Source organism: Pseudophryne corroboree, chromosome 1 (assembly GCF_028390025.1).
Source record: "Pseudophryne corroboree isolate aPseCor3 chromosome 1, aPseCor3.hap2, whole genome shotgun sequence".
Classification (NCBI taxonomy): Eukaryota; Metazoa; Chordata; class Amphibia; order Anura; family Myobatrachidae; genus Pseudophryne; species Pseudophryne corroboree.
The window spans coordinates 551,174,698-551,189,303 of record NC_086444.1 but is presented as its reverse complement, the minus strand read 5'-3'; the positions used below and the strand labels follow the sequence as shown (position 1 = coordinate 551,189,303).

Here is a 14,606-nt window from a genome sequence, read left to right as displayed (position 1 = left end):
GGCATTCCTTCAGGCAGGAATGGATAAAGGTTTCAAGGTGGCTTTCTTGAGAGTGCAAGTGTCGGCATTGACTGACAATTTTCTTTTGGAACCTTACAATTTACAGGATGTGCATACTTGTTTTCCAGGGAATGCTGCCCATTCAACCTCCTTTTGTTCCTTCTACAGTGCCGTGGGTCTTAAGTCTAGTCCTGAAAGCCCTTCAAGTTGCCCCATTTGAACCACTGAATAAAGTGGATCTTAAATGGTTGACAGCTAAAGTTCTCTTTCTACTGGCTATGGCGTCAGCTAGAAGAGTATCAGATTTAGGGGCATTATCATGTCGTTTCCCATTTCTGATTTTTTAGTTGGATAAAGCAGATCTGGGTATCTTCCGAAGGTGGTGTCTAAATTCCACCGTAATGAAGAAATTGTAGTCCCGGCTTTCCAGGTACCGGGCCTTTCTGCGGGGGATGCATCGCTGGGTGTGGTCCGTGCATTAAGGATCTACATGGATCGTACCAGTGCCATCAGAAAGACAGATTCTCTCCATTCTCTACGGATTTCACAAGAGAGGATGGCCTGCTGATAAGCAGACACTGGCACGATGGCTTCGTATGACTATTTCAGAAGCATATTCTCACACTGATCCCCCTGCTAATGTCTCGGCTCACTCCACTCGTAAGGTAGGTCCATCATGGGCAGCACAATGTGGTGCCTCAGCAGGACAGATATGTAAGGCAGCCACATGGTCTTCCATTAACATATTCATTAGACATTATGCCTTGGATACCTTTGCCTCTCATGATGCTGAATTCGGGCGAAGGATTCTCTTTTCCAATCAGGAGTGTCCCCACCACTAAATTGCTTTGGGAAACCCCATTTTTATGTTGTGGATAACCTGTGGACCCTGCCGGAGAAATATACGTTATGGTAAGAACTTGAGAACGGTATTTCTCCTAAGTCCACAGGGATCCCACCCTGATGCACCTGATTTGAGGATCCTTTTACTCACTAACCTCTTCCTTCTTGTACGGAAGGGTGTGCATGTGTGTTCTTATAGCCTGATTAGGGCTATCTATGATGCTTCTGCCTTTAGCTTTGGAATACAACTGATTTGCCTTAGCAAGGAGGCGAGGTTATATGGACAGGACCGTTGCATGCTGGGAGGGCGGAAAAGCTTTGACCGATTGGTGCAAATATGCTGCTGTTTCATCATATCCCATTGTTATCCTGTGGATCCTATGGACTTAAAAGAAATCCAGTTAACAACGGTAAGTTCTTTCCATAACGTATATATCGCATATTATGCTTCACTCAAAGCACAATCGCCAGGTATAGGGGCAAACGAAATAGTCTCTGGCGACTCAGTTTGCTGTGGTAAACTACCGCAGCCAATTGAATATCCCCCAAGGTGTTGGTTAATAGACTTAAAACTAAAATACTTTTGATATAACACTACTGCATTAATTTAGATAACAAAGAGCAAAAATTACTAAAATGCATGCAAGTTGGCTGAGTTTAAAACAGCAGCGACATGGAACAAAAAACATTAACATTTCCACTGTAATAAAAGTTATACACCTGCACAAAATGACAACATATTTGTATATTTTTCAATGTTTTTCACATTTACAAACGTTTGTTAGAAATGTTTCTTAAACGCTAATTTATAATTATCCTTAAACTTCACAGCTAACACTTTATGGTACAGTATTAGGGTATAGAAAAGAAAATTAGTTGCACTAAACAAAGAGAGTTGGACTTTAGTGTCTCAGATAATTTTTAATAACAATCTATGTATTTTTCTTTTTGAGCTACCCTACCTAAATTGCCATAATCCAAACTAGCAAAAGAATAGAATAGGTAGTGGGTGCACACTGAGCCCAATTCAGGTAGGATTACAAATCACGATCTAGCTGCAGTTCCTCAGATGGCCCCGATTGCGCGCACACAGGTCTCGCCCTATGTATACGCGCGCAGTTAATTCTAATGGTTAGCATTAGCTGAACGCCTTTGCCTGATTGACAGGCAAAGGCGTTCGTGGGGCGGAAGGCGGTTCGTTGCGGGGGCGGCACAGGGTAAATGGGGTTTTTCTGGACGGCTGCATGTAGTCTCACGCAGCCGCTCCGAACTTAAAAATGGGTGGGTCTCCTGCTGTCGCAGCCAGGCTGCGCTGACAGGCATCCGCAATTCCAGGGATCATGCTGAAATTGCGGCTCAATCACAATTTCAGCATTATCACAGTTGGTGGGTTGCATGCTGGGCGGCCTAGCCCTTTTGTGATTCAATTCTAACAGTTGAATAGCGCTGGGAATTAGCTCCCGGGTCTATTCAATTCAGCGCAATTGTAAGTCAGAGAATGCCCTTTCTCACGGACTAAACAGAGTGTTTTTTGTCAGGAGAACCAGCATTCTCCGAATTAAGTGCCCAGCGCGATGCTGCTTCCGCCGCTCTACAGGCAGAAATCGGCATCACGCCGGCACTTTTGGAGCACCGGGAGGGGTGTCACAGCGTGCTGTATTGAATAGCCCCGGGAGCTAATATATATCTCTCTGATTTTTAATGGTTGTGGTTTATATATGGCTTGAGTTTTAGGGAGATAGTAAAATGAGCGGAGCAGTTTCTGTCAACACTTTGTTTTTATTTTTTTGTTAAACTCACATTGGGGGGAATTCAATTGTTTTTGTCAGCAGCCAGCGGATGACACCCAACGGATCTATTCAATTTTAGCTCTGTTTGGATGTGATCAGCTGCCAGCGCCGGCATTTCGCATCGCACCCTCCCAGGGGTGGCAAGCAGAAATGTGCTAAAAAGTGACCCGTTTAAGTGCACAAATGGGACTTGTCGAGTCGCACCTATTTTTATTTTTTTTAGTTTAGCTGCTTTGTGCGGCAAAACCCAACACTAATGGGCACAATAATGGGCATCAATTGAAAATCGCCCTGCGATCGCTCATCACTTTAGATGGGAGATTGGGCAGTGGCATCAATTGAATTCACCCCATCATGTTCAATTCCTATATTTTATGAAATATATCTCATCAGTTCTCCCAAGGATGTAATATATAATACCTCACATGCAAAGTGCGAGTAAATAATTTTGTACCCAAATATTTTTGGTCAATGTCAACAGGTTTTTTTCTTTATCGAAAGTTTATCCCTGTATTATTTTTTATTTATTTATTTATTTTTCCCCTCTGGGACAATAGTTGCAGTTACACATGGACCTTATGTATGCTTCATCCCTCCTCAACAGATATATATAGATATAGATGGAGTTATGATGTAAACCTTTTAAGGATTTTTTGTCATATTTCTACTACTTGAATAGTGGAAAACAATCTCTAGAGAGCGTGAGATGTTGTAGGAGTCTGGCATTAACGGAGAAGATAATTGTGTTCTCTTCTCCGTTAAGCCTTTCCTGCATACTTCAATGACGTTTAATTTTGATTAGAGCCCCTTATATCTAATACCATGGTTATAATTTTCTTGTGAGGTATACAAATAGCTGAAACAATTCCTCATTCACATATATAGATAAATATGCTGCTAGCTCATTAGTTATTGGAAATGCTGTTTTACTGCAGTAGTGCGGTTAGGATATTAATGTGTTGTGTTATTTCGTGAAGTTTGAACCAGTGAGCATTTTCATAATAGAATTATTCCAAGGTAAAATTATTAATTTTGCTGAAAAATGTTAAATCAATGTTTATTGCAGGAATAGTGAAGGTGGCTTGTTGAATCTAATTGATATTGTGCCGCTCTGTCCGCTTATCGGTATCCAGTCTCTAGGTTGACCACACTTAGGTCGACAATGTCTAGGTTGACCACTATTGGTCTATATGGTTTCTAGGTCGACATGTCAAAAGGTCGACATGAGTTTCTATTTTTAGAAACTCATGTCACCCTTTGAAACTCATGTCACCCTTTTGACCTGTCGACCTAGAAACCTTTTTGACCTAGTTACTGTCGACAAATAGTGGACCTAGGTGTTGCGGTCGACCTTCCATACCCCACCTCCCTTATCATAGGTGGTCCATGCTGTTAATAATATATATATATATTTTCCCCTTAGGCAGCAGGTCTGTGACTGCATAATCTAATGTTCTAAAGGTTTATAGGGAGATATTCCAAACAAATTTAAAATAAAACAGGGTAGTCAGATTGCTTAGAATATCGCTCCGTGAGTACCCCCCTTAAGACTGCAAGCCTTTTAGACTTCTGCTGTTCAAAGTCTGTCATAAGTTACACTTAGGTGTATAGAATACAAAAGGTGTAATCATCTTGGCTCTATTATGTCCTTGCTGCTATACCATGTGTTTATCAAGCTGTTCTACTCACAATACAGTGCCTTAAAATAGGCCATCTTAACAATAAAGGCCAAGGAATGAACAGTTATCTTTGTGTTCAGCCTGCCTCAGGGTATAAATGTTCCAAAAAAATTGCAGAGATATGCTACTAAAAATAAATGGTATTCATTGCTTTTAGGCTTCATGTGCAATTTAGCAATTGTATGTCTGACAGCAGGTTTACTGTAAATCGGGTCTTCTAAAGCATGTACAGTATATGTTCCCGAGACCATTACCTATTGGTGTTAACGCACAATGGGCCGATTAAAATGTTTTAGGTTTTCTTTGCGGCCGCCACTAGAGGGCGTCCAACGGCAGCTATTACACTTTTCTGCTGTTCGGGTGCCTGCGGAGAACACGCTACTTCTTGCAGCCTCCTGAGGTGCGAGAAAAAATGTGTCCAACCCGGCACTTAGGGCGTCTAAACAGGTGTTTTAGACACCCAAAGCAGGAGTTTAGACTTGTTCAGCCATTTTGTCTGTTTTGGGCGCTACATGCGCGATGTGCATGGGCACCCAAACAACAAATGAATAGTGACAGTAGTTGTCTAGGCGTCTAAACAGTCCCGTTTAGACAGGATTTTTAGATGCCCAAAACAATTGAATCCCCCCCCCCTCCCCCCCCCTGTTTGTTTCCGGTCTTTTAGGAAAAAACACCCAACAGACTTTACAAAATTGAATATCCCCCCAAAAGTCATGCAGTTGTGTTTGATAGGTTTACAAATTCTTATACCTGCAATCAGGTCAGTAGTCCCAACCATATACACAAATAGAAGTGCATATGGACTTGTTGGAGCAAATGTTATATCCTTATAGCAGTTTGCATGCTATTGCTGGTTAGTACGGTTTTACTACGTCCTAGAGGATGCTGGGTCCTCATTAGTATTATGAGGTATAGACGGGTCCACCAGGAGCCATTGACACTTGAAGAGTTTGAGTGTGGACTGGCTCCTCCCTCTATGCCCCTCCTACCAGACTCTGTTTAGAAAATGTGCCCGGAGGAGCCGGTCACAGCTAGGGGAGCTCTCCAGAGTTTCCTTAGTTAAGTTAGAGTTTGTTTTACAGGGAGGCTGCTGGCAACAGACTCCCTGCAGCGAGGGACTGAGGGGGAGCAGTGTCCGCCCTGCCGGGTCTGAGCCACTGTCTCCGCTGACTAGACACTGAGCTCCAGAGGGGATAGATCGTTCCCCGCCGCAGGGGATTGCTCACCCCAGCAGCATGCCGCCACCCCCTAACAGAGCTGAAGATTGTGGCAAGTGAGTCACCGACCCCCCTCACAAGCCGGGGGCCGGTGTGAAGATGGCGGCATCAGGGTAGGAGCGCAGTATTAACTGTGCTCCAGGAGGATCAGCGGTATATGGTGCGGCGCTGTGAGGGGCGCCCTGAGCCATCGCCTATACCCTACACTGGTCACACAGCATGTCGGGGTCCCCGGATCTCAGCCAGCATCAATCCACAGGCCAGTATACTCCTATGAAGAGTGGGAAGACAGCACCATTTGCGGGTGGAGCTTCTCCTGAGAGTGGGCCCAGCAGCGTTCAGCGCCATTTTCCTTCCTGCACAGCGCTGTCCAGGAAAGAAGCAAGTCCCTCCACAACAATCTCCAGCTATCTCACGGTAGAAGGGGGGGGGGGGGGGGGGAGGCTGCAAAACGGCTGTGTACCGTAATAGGTACACAGTCAGTGCTCATAAGGGGTCTCCCTTATTTGTATAAAAGCGCTGTGTGTGGGTTGGATCCAATCTCTGTGTCTCTCTTGCCATTCTTGGGGTGAAACTCTGTCTGTATCCCGTGTGTGTGTGTGTGTGTGTGTGTGTGTGTGTGTGTGTGTGTGTGAAGTGTTTGTGGTCACCACTAGCAATGTCCATGGACTGTGTCATATGCTGCAGAGGACTTGTCCTCTCAAGATGATCCCATTCCATATAATCAGGATTGCACTGATTTTGCACAGATTCCAGCAAGGGTGTCGGAATGGTTATCCTCTATCAAAACTATGATTTTTCAGATTACACATAGGGTTGCACAAAATGAATCTGCTACCCAGGTGCTGCAGAATAACGCAGTCTGGCCCAGTTCTGGTACCTCAGGTCCCCCGCTGTGTACTCACATAAGCGTCCTTTAGCACAATTTATGCAGGATGACACTGATACAGATTGTGACGGTGATGATGGGGTACGGGGGACAGCATCTCTTGCTAAAGGGGTGCAGTTGATGATAGAGGCCATTAGGGATGTGTTGAATATTAATGATGCACCACCCGTGCAGGCTGATGAGGCTTACTTCACTGAGAATAAGAAAGCCTCACTAACCTTCCCTGTGTCAAAGGAATTCAATTCAATTTTTGAAAAGGCTTGGGAAAACCCTGAGAGAAAATTCCAGATCCCTAAGAGAGGGTTCAGGTGGCAAGTTTCAAAATCTCCTCCCTCACTGTTTTTTCAAATCAGGTTTACCAGCTCAGCTGGCGGACAGGGTGGTTCTACAAGCCGCCGTCCAGAAGTTGGTGGAGTCATAAGTCATTGTGCCCGTACCACCTCATATGCACAACAAGGGTTACTATTCAAACCTTTTCGTGGTACCAAAACCAGATGGTTCGGGCAGGCCCATTCTGAACCTAAAGTCACTGAACCTCTTTCTGAAGGAGTTCAAGTTCAAAATGGAAGCTCTAAGGGCGGTGATATCTGGTCTGGAAGAAGGGAATTCCTGGTATCCCTGGATATCAAGGATGCGTACCTCCACCTTCCGATCTGGTTGCCGCATCAGGTGTATCTCCGCTTTGCTTTGTTGGACTTTGGTTTCCAGTTCCAGGCCCTGCCATTCGGCCCCTCAACGGCACCGAGGGTGTTCACCAAGGTGATGGCAGAGATGATGGTTCTCCTTCGCAAGCAGGGGGTGAACATCATTCCATATCTGTATGATCTGCTGATAAAGGCATCGTCCAGGGAGAAACTATTGCGGTCCATTGCTCTCACGACCAATCTCCTCAGAGTCCACGGTTGGATTTTGAACCTTCCAAAATCACACTTTGAACCGACCAGTAGGTTGCCCTTTCTGGGGATGATCCTCGACACAGAAGTACAGAGGGTATTTCTTTCACTGGAAAAGGCGTTGGTGATACAATCAATGGTCCGGGATGTCCTGAAGCCAGCCCGGGTGTTGGTTCATCAATGCATTCGCCTTCAGGGAAATATGGTGGCCTCTAGCGAGGCTCTCCAGTACGGAAGGTTTCATGCTCTGTCCTTCTAACTGGATCTCCTGTACAAGTGGTCAGGATCTCATCTGCACATGCACCTGTAAAATTCATCTGTCGCCAAAGGCCAGGATTTCACTCCTCTGGTGGCTCCAATGGCCTCACCTTCTGGAGGGCCGCAGGTTCGGGGTACAGGACTGGATCCTTCTAACCACGGATGCAAGCCTCCGGGGCTGGGGCGCAGTCACTGAAGGGGGAGACCTTCCAAGGAAGGTGGTCAATTCTGGAAGTCGGCCTACCGATCAACATTCTGGAATTAAGAGCCATATACAACGGTCTTCTTCAGGAGGCCCATCTTCTAAAAAATCGGGCCACTCAAGTGCAGTCGGACAATGTAACAGTGGCCTACATAAACCGTCAGGGCGGAACGAAGAGCAGAGCTGCAATGTCAAAGGTGACAAGAATCCCCCTCTGGGCAGAAAGACACTCATTGGCGCTGTCGGCAATCTTCATTCCGGGAGTAGACAACTGTGAAGCAGATTTCCTCAGCAGACACGATCTCCATCCAGTGGAGTGGGGTCTCCATACGGAGGTGTTCAAGAAAATAACAGACCTTTGGGGACCATAATACTGGACTGATGATATGTGACACTTGTTTATTGTGTGTAACTGAGTCTGTATACAGAGCACAATGGAACTTGGTGTGGAAGAATGCAGCAGCAGCTGCTGCATTGTAGCACTTCATATACAGATTTAGAGACTCACACAAATATAGAAGTGTCTCTTATCAAACTAATCGGCACAGTCTCCTGGTGTGCTCTAGCCCCATCACATCACCGCAATTTCCGGTATAAAGACTGGAAAAAAGACACCCATATCTGCCTCACAGGACTTGGCGTACCGAGAAAAGGACACAGGAGGTGTAGACTTAACACGATGACATGCAACTATGACATTCAGTTTTGCTGACATTTGACCATATAGATAGAGATAGAAATATTTGAAAAAGGACACTCAATAGTCTCTTATCACAAAGATAATAACCATCACGTTTTTTTTATTTTCACCCAGACAGGGCTCACCAAGGGGTATCAAAACAGGTGGCTCAGTTTAAAATCCACAAATGTTACAAGAACAAATAACAATGCAATCACTATGCCTTGAAACATAAGGTAGAAATGTCACTTATCCGTCTCCCGACTTCGGTCAGTAAATGACCGTTAGAGACCATTACATCCAGTCATCACCACCCAAATAGTCAGGAAGATAGATGCATCCACCATCGGTGGACTTTCCTGTGTCCAGGTTGTCACGGAAGATTGTGTTACCCGTCCCTGGTGCAGCCTCCCTGAAAGATACGACTGATCGTCAGATTGAGACTACACTCAAATCCTTGTACTCAGCTGCTGGGGTGGCTCAGAGACCAACTATAGCATGTGCATGGATTACTGAAGCCATTTTAAATGGTCGGGTAACCTCATTGAAGGGTTGGATTCCTTATCTAGCGGGGAGATTGTGTTACTCCTGCAACATATACAGGACTCTCCGAACTTTATGGTGGAAGCCATAAAAGAAATAGGTTTGCTTAATGCAGGTACCACTGCTATGAAAGTGTTGGCACGCAGGGGCTTATGGTTACGCCAGTGGACTCCAGGAAAGGCGTGGAAGGTCTACCCTTCACAGGAGAGGCCTTATTTGGAGATGAACTAGACAAATGGATCTCCAAAGCTACTGCGGTTAAGTCCTTCTGCAGCTCCACCAACCAGGAAGACCTACTCAGGACCTACTCTACAGTCCTTTCGGACTGCCAAGTTTAAGGACAAAGCCAGAGGATCTTCTACAGCAAACAGATGCTAGAGGTAAACCACACAAACCAGCAACTGCCTGTTCTCAGGAACAGAGCTCCAGTTCTGCTTCCTCAAAGCCGCCTGCATGACGGTGGACTGCGGTGCTTGGAAGACTGGCTGGTGGGAGCCTGTCTAAAAAATTTCAGTCACATCTGGACAACATCATGTCAGGATCCCTGGGTCATAGATTTTATTTCCATGGGCTACAGACTGGAGTTTCAGGAGCTCCCACTTCACAGATTCTTCAAATCAGGCTGACCAGTTTCACAAGAGGCAAGTATAACTACTGGATGCCATTCAAAAACTGGTGCAGACTTGGGTCATTATTCCAGTTCCACCTCTTCTCCAAAACATGGAATATTATTCCAACTTGTTTGTGGTACCGAAACCGGACGATTCGGTAAGGCTGATTTTGAATCTAAAATCGTTGAACCTGTACTTACGAGTGTTCAAATTCAAGATGGAGTCTGAGTGGTGATCTCAGGTCTGGAGGAGGGGGGAATTCCTAGTGTCTCTGGATATCATCGATGCGTGCCTTCACATTCCAATCTGGCTGCATCACCAGGCTTATCTACGCTTTGCACTACAGGACTGCCCTTTGGTTTATCCACAGCACCGAGGGTGTTCACCAAGGTGATGGCAGATATGATGTTTCTCCTTCGCAAGCAGGGAGTGAACATAATTCCTTACCTGGATGATCTTCTGATAAACAACATCTCCCTGGACGGTGCCTTTAACAGCATTGGCCTCACGACCAAACTACTCCTGGATCACGGGTGGTTTCTAAATCTTCTGAAATCTCGCTTAGAACCAACTCTAAGGCTCCCATTTCTGGGAATGATACTGGACACAGTCGCAGAAAGTTTTTCTTCCGTTGGAAAAGACATTGGTAGTCCAGTCAATGGTTCGGGATGTCCTGAAGCCACCGCGGATATCTGTGAATCTGTGCATTCGCCTTCTGGGGAAAATGGTGGCCTCTTACGAGGCTCTTCAGTATGGAAAGTTTCATGCAAGACCATTCCAGCTCGATCTGTTGGACAAATGGCCCGGCTCACATCTTCACATGCACCAGAGGATCCGTCTGTCGCCAAAGGCCAGGATCTCCTTTCTGTGGTGGCTACAGACTTCTCACCTACTCGAGGGCCGACTGTTCAGGATTCAGAATTGGATTCTGCTAACCACAGACGCAAGCTTCAGAGGTTGGGGAGCAGCCACCCAGGGGGTGCAGTTTCAAGGAAGGTGGTCAAGTCAGGAAGTCGTCCTTCCAATCAACGTTCTGGAGCTCAGGGCTATATACAACGCCCTTCTGCAGGCCTCATATCAAGATTGGGCCATTCAGGTCCAGTCGGACAATGTGACGGCAGTAACGTACATAAACCGACAGGGAGGAACGAAAAACAGCAGCAATGTCAGAGGTGTCAAGAATTCTCCTCTGGGCAGGAAAACCCTCTGCGGCATTGTCGGCGGTCTTAATTCCTGGAGTAGACAACTGGGAAGCAGACACGACCTACACCCAGGGGAGTGGGGCCTTCACCTGGAGGTGTTCAGGTGCTTGACACGTCGATGGGGATGTCCACAAATCAACATGATGGCCTCTCGTCTCAGCAAGAAGCTCAAGCTGTATTATTCCAGGTCGAGAGACCCACAGGCAGTGGCGGTAGACGCACTGAATCCTCCATGGGTCTATCAGATGGTGTGCGTGTTTCTTCCAGTACCTCTGATCCCAAGAATTCTGAAAAGATTAAGAAAGGAAAAGGTTCAAGCAATTCCCATTGCTACGGACTGGCCAAGAAGGGCCTGGTATGCAGACCTTCTGAAGATGCTCCTCGAAGATCCGTGGCCTCTACCTCTTCGAGGATCTTCTGCAATAGGGCCTGTTCGTCTATTAAGACTTACCATGGCTACGTTTGACGACATGGAAGTTGAACGGCTGATTCTAGCCAGGAGAGGCATCCCTGACAGAATCATCTCGGCTATGATCCAAGCCAGGAAGGGGGTACCGTCTAAATATTACCACCATATTTGGAAGAAATACGTCTCTTGGTTTAAGAGCAGAAAATATTCTGCGGTGGAATTTCGTCTGGGACGTTTCCTGCTTTTTCTGCAGTCAGGTGTGGATGTGGGCCTATGTCTATGCTCCATAAGTCCAGATTTCAGCCTTGTCCACTTTCTTTCCAAAACGATTGGCTTCTCTCCCTGAAGGCCAGACGTTCTTGAAAGGTGTTCTGCACATCCAACCTCCCTTTCTCTAACGTCCTAAGTGGATGCTGGGGACTCCGTAAGGACCATGGGGAATAGCGGCTCCGCAGGAGACTGGGCACATCTAAAGAAAGCTTTAGGACTATCTGGTGTGCACTGGCTCCTCCCCCTATGACCCTCCTCCAAGCCTCAGTTAGATCTCTGTGCCCGAACGAGAAGGGTGCACACTAGGGGCTCTCCTGAGCTTCTTAGTGAAAGTTTTAGATTAGGTTTTTTATTTTCAGTGAGACCTGCTGGCAACAGGCTCACTGCATCGAGGGACTAAGAGAAGAAGCGAACTCACCTGCGTGCAGAGTGGATTGGGCTTCTTAGGCTACTGGACATTAGCTCCAGAGGGACGATCACAGGCCCAGCTTGGATGGGTCCCAGAGCCGCGCCGCCGGCCCCCTTACAGAGCCAGAAGGCAGAAGAGGTCCGGAAAATCGGCGGCAGAAGACGTCCTGTCTTCAACAAGGTAGCGCACAGCACTGCAGCTGTGCGCCATTGCTCTCAGCACACTTCACACTTCGGTCACTGAGGGTGCAGGGCGCTGGGGGGGGGCGCCCTGAGACGCAATAAAAACACCTTGGATGGCAAAAAAAATGCATCACATATAGCTCCTGGGCTATATGGATGCATTTAACCCCTGCCAGAATACATAAAAAAGCAGGAGAAAAGTCCGCAAAAAAGGGGCGGAGCCTATCTCCTCAGCACACTGGCGCCATTTTCCCTCACAGCTCCGTTGGAGGGAAGCTCCCTGTCTCTCCCCTGCAGTCACTACACTACAGAAAGGGTTAAAAAAAGAGAGGGGGGCACTAATTAGGCGCAGTATTAACTATACAGCAGCTATAAGGGGAAAAACACTTATATAAGGTTATCCCTGTATATATATAGCGCTCTGGTGTGTGCTGGCAAACTCTCCCTCTGTCTCCCCAAAGGGCTAGTGGGGTCCTGTCCTCTATCAGAGCATTCCCTGTGTGTGTGCTGTATGTCGGTACTTTTGTGTCGACCTGTATGAGGAGAAAAATGATGTGGAGACGGAGCAGATTGCCTGTAATAGTGATGTCACCCCCTAGGGGGTCGACACCTGAGTGGATGAACTGTTGGAAGGAATTACGTGACAGTGTCAGCTCTGTATAAAAGACAGTGGTTGACATGAGACAGCCGGCTACTCAGCTTGTGCCTGTCCAGACGTCTCATAGGCCGTCAGGGGCTCTAAAGCGCCCGTTACCTCAGATGGCAGATATAGACGCCGACACGGATACTGACTCCAGTGTCGACGGTGAAGAGACGAATGTGACTTCCAGTAGGGCCACACGTTACATGATTGAGGCAATGAAAAATGTTTTACACATTTCTGATAATACGAGTACCACCAAAAAAGGGGTATTATGTTCGGTGAGGAAAAACTACCTGTAGTTTTCCTGAATCTGAGAAATTAAATGAGGTGTGTGATGATGCGTGGGTTTCCCCCGATAACAACGGATAATTTCTAAAATGTTATTGGCATTATATCCTTTCCCGCCAGAGGTTAGGGTGCGTTGGGAAACACCCCCTAGGGGGGATAAAGCGCTCACACGCTTGTAAGGGCTCTACCTTCGCCTGAGATGGCCGCCCTTAAGGATCCTGCTGATAGAAAGCAGGAGGGTATCCTAAAAGGTATTTACACACATACTGGTGTTATACTGCGACCAGCAATCGCCTCAGCCTGGATGTGCAGTGCTGGGTTGGCGTGGTCGGATTCCCTGACTGAAAATATTGATACCCTAGATAGGGACAGTATATTTTTGCCTATAGAGCATTTAAAAGATGCACTTTTATATATGCGTGATGCACAGAGGAATATTTGCCGACTGGCATCAAGTCTAAGCGCGTTGTCCATTTCTACCAGTAGAGGGTTATGGACACGTCAGTGGTCAGGTGATGCGTATTCCAAACAGCATTTGGAAGTATTGCTTTATTAAGGGAGGAGTTATTTGGGGTCGGTCTTTCAGACCTGGTGGCCACGGCAACAGCTGGGAATTCCACGTTTGTACCCCAGGTCGCCTCTCAACATGAGAAGACGCCGTATTATCAGGCGCAGTCTTTTCGTGGACAAGCGGGCAAAAGGTTCCTCATTTCTGCCCCGTGACAGAGGGAGAGGAAAAAGGCTGCAGAAATCAGCCAGTTCCCAGGAACAGAAACCCTCTCCCGCCTCTGCCAAGCCCTCAGTATACGCTGGGGCTTTACAAGCAGAATCAGGCACGGTGGGGGGCCCGTCTCAATGAATTTTAGCGCGCAGTGGGCTCACTCGCAAGTAGACCCCTGGATCCTTCAGGTGATATCTCAGGGGTACAAATTAGAATTCGAGACGTCTCCCCTTCGCCGTTTCCTAAAGTCGGCTTTACCGATGTCTCCTTCTGACAGGGAGACAGTTTTGGAAGCCATTCACAAGCTGTATTCCCAGCAGGTGATAATCAAGATACCCCTCCTGCAACAGGGAACGGGGTATTATTCCACACTGTTGTGGTACCGAAGCCGGACGGCTCGGTGAGACCGATTCTAAATCTAAAATCTTTGAACACTTACGTACAGAGGTTCAAATTCAAGATTGAGTCACTCAGAGCAGTGATTGCGAACCTGGAAGAAGGGGACTACATGATGTCTCGGGACATCAAGGATGCTTACCTTCATGTCAAAATTTACCCTTCTCACCAAGGGTACCTCAGGTTTATGGTACAGAACTGTCACTATCAGTTCAGACGCTGCCGTATGGATGGTACACGGCACCCCGGGTCTTTACCAAGGTAATGGCCGAAATGATGATATTCCTTCGAAGGAAGTGAATTTTAGTTATCCCTTCCTTGGACAATTCCCTGATAAGGGTAAGATCCAGGGAACAGTTGGAGGTCGGTGTAGCACTATCTCAGGTAGTGTTGCGGCAGCACGATTGGATTCTCAATATTCCAAAATCGCACCTGGTTCCAACGACGTGTCTTCTGTTCCTAGGGATGATCCTGGACACAGT

At 46.8% G+C, this 14,606-nt stretch overlaps 1 protein-coding gene across 14 annotated transcripts in view; it reads left to right on the top strand.

Annotated features, from left to right (window-relative positions):
* ELAVL2 (ELAV like RNA binding protein 2) overlaps positions 1-14,606 on the top strand; it is a 505,938-nt gene that overhangs the window by 300,201 nt on the left and 191,131 nt on the right. The gene's annotated exons all lie outside the window — the stretch shown is intronic.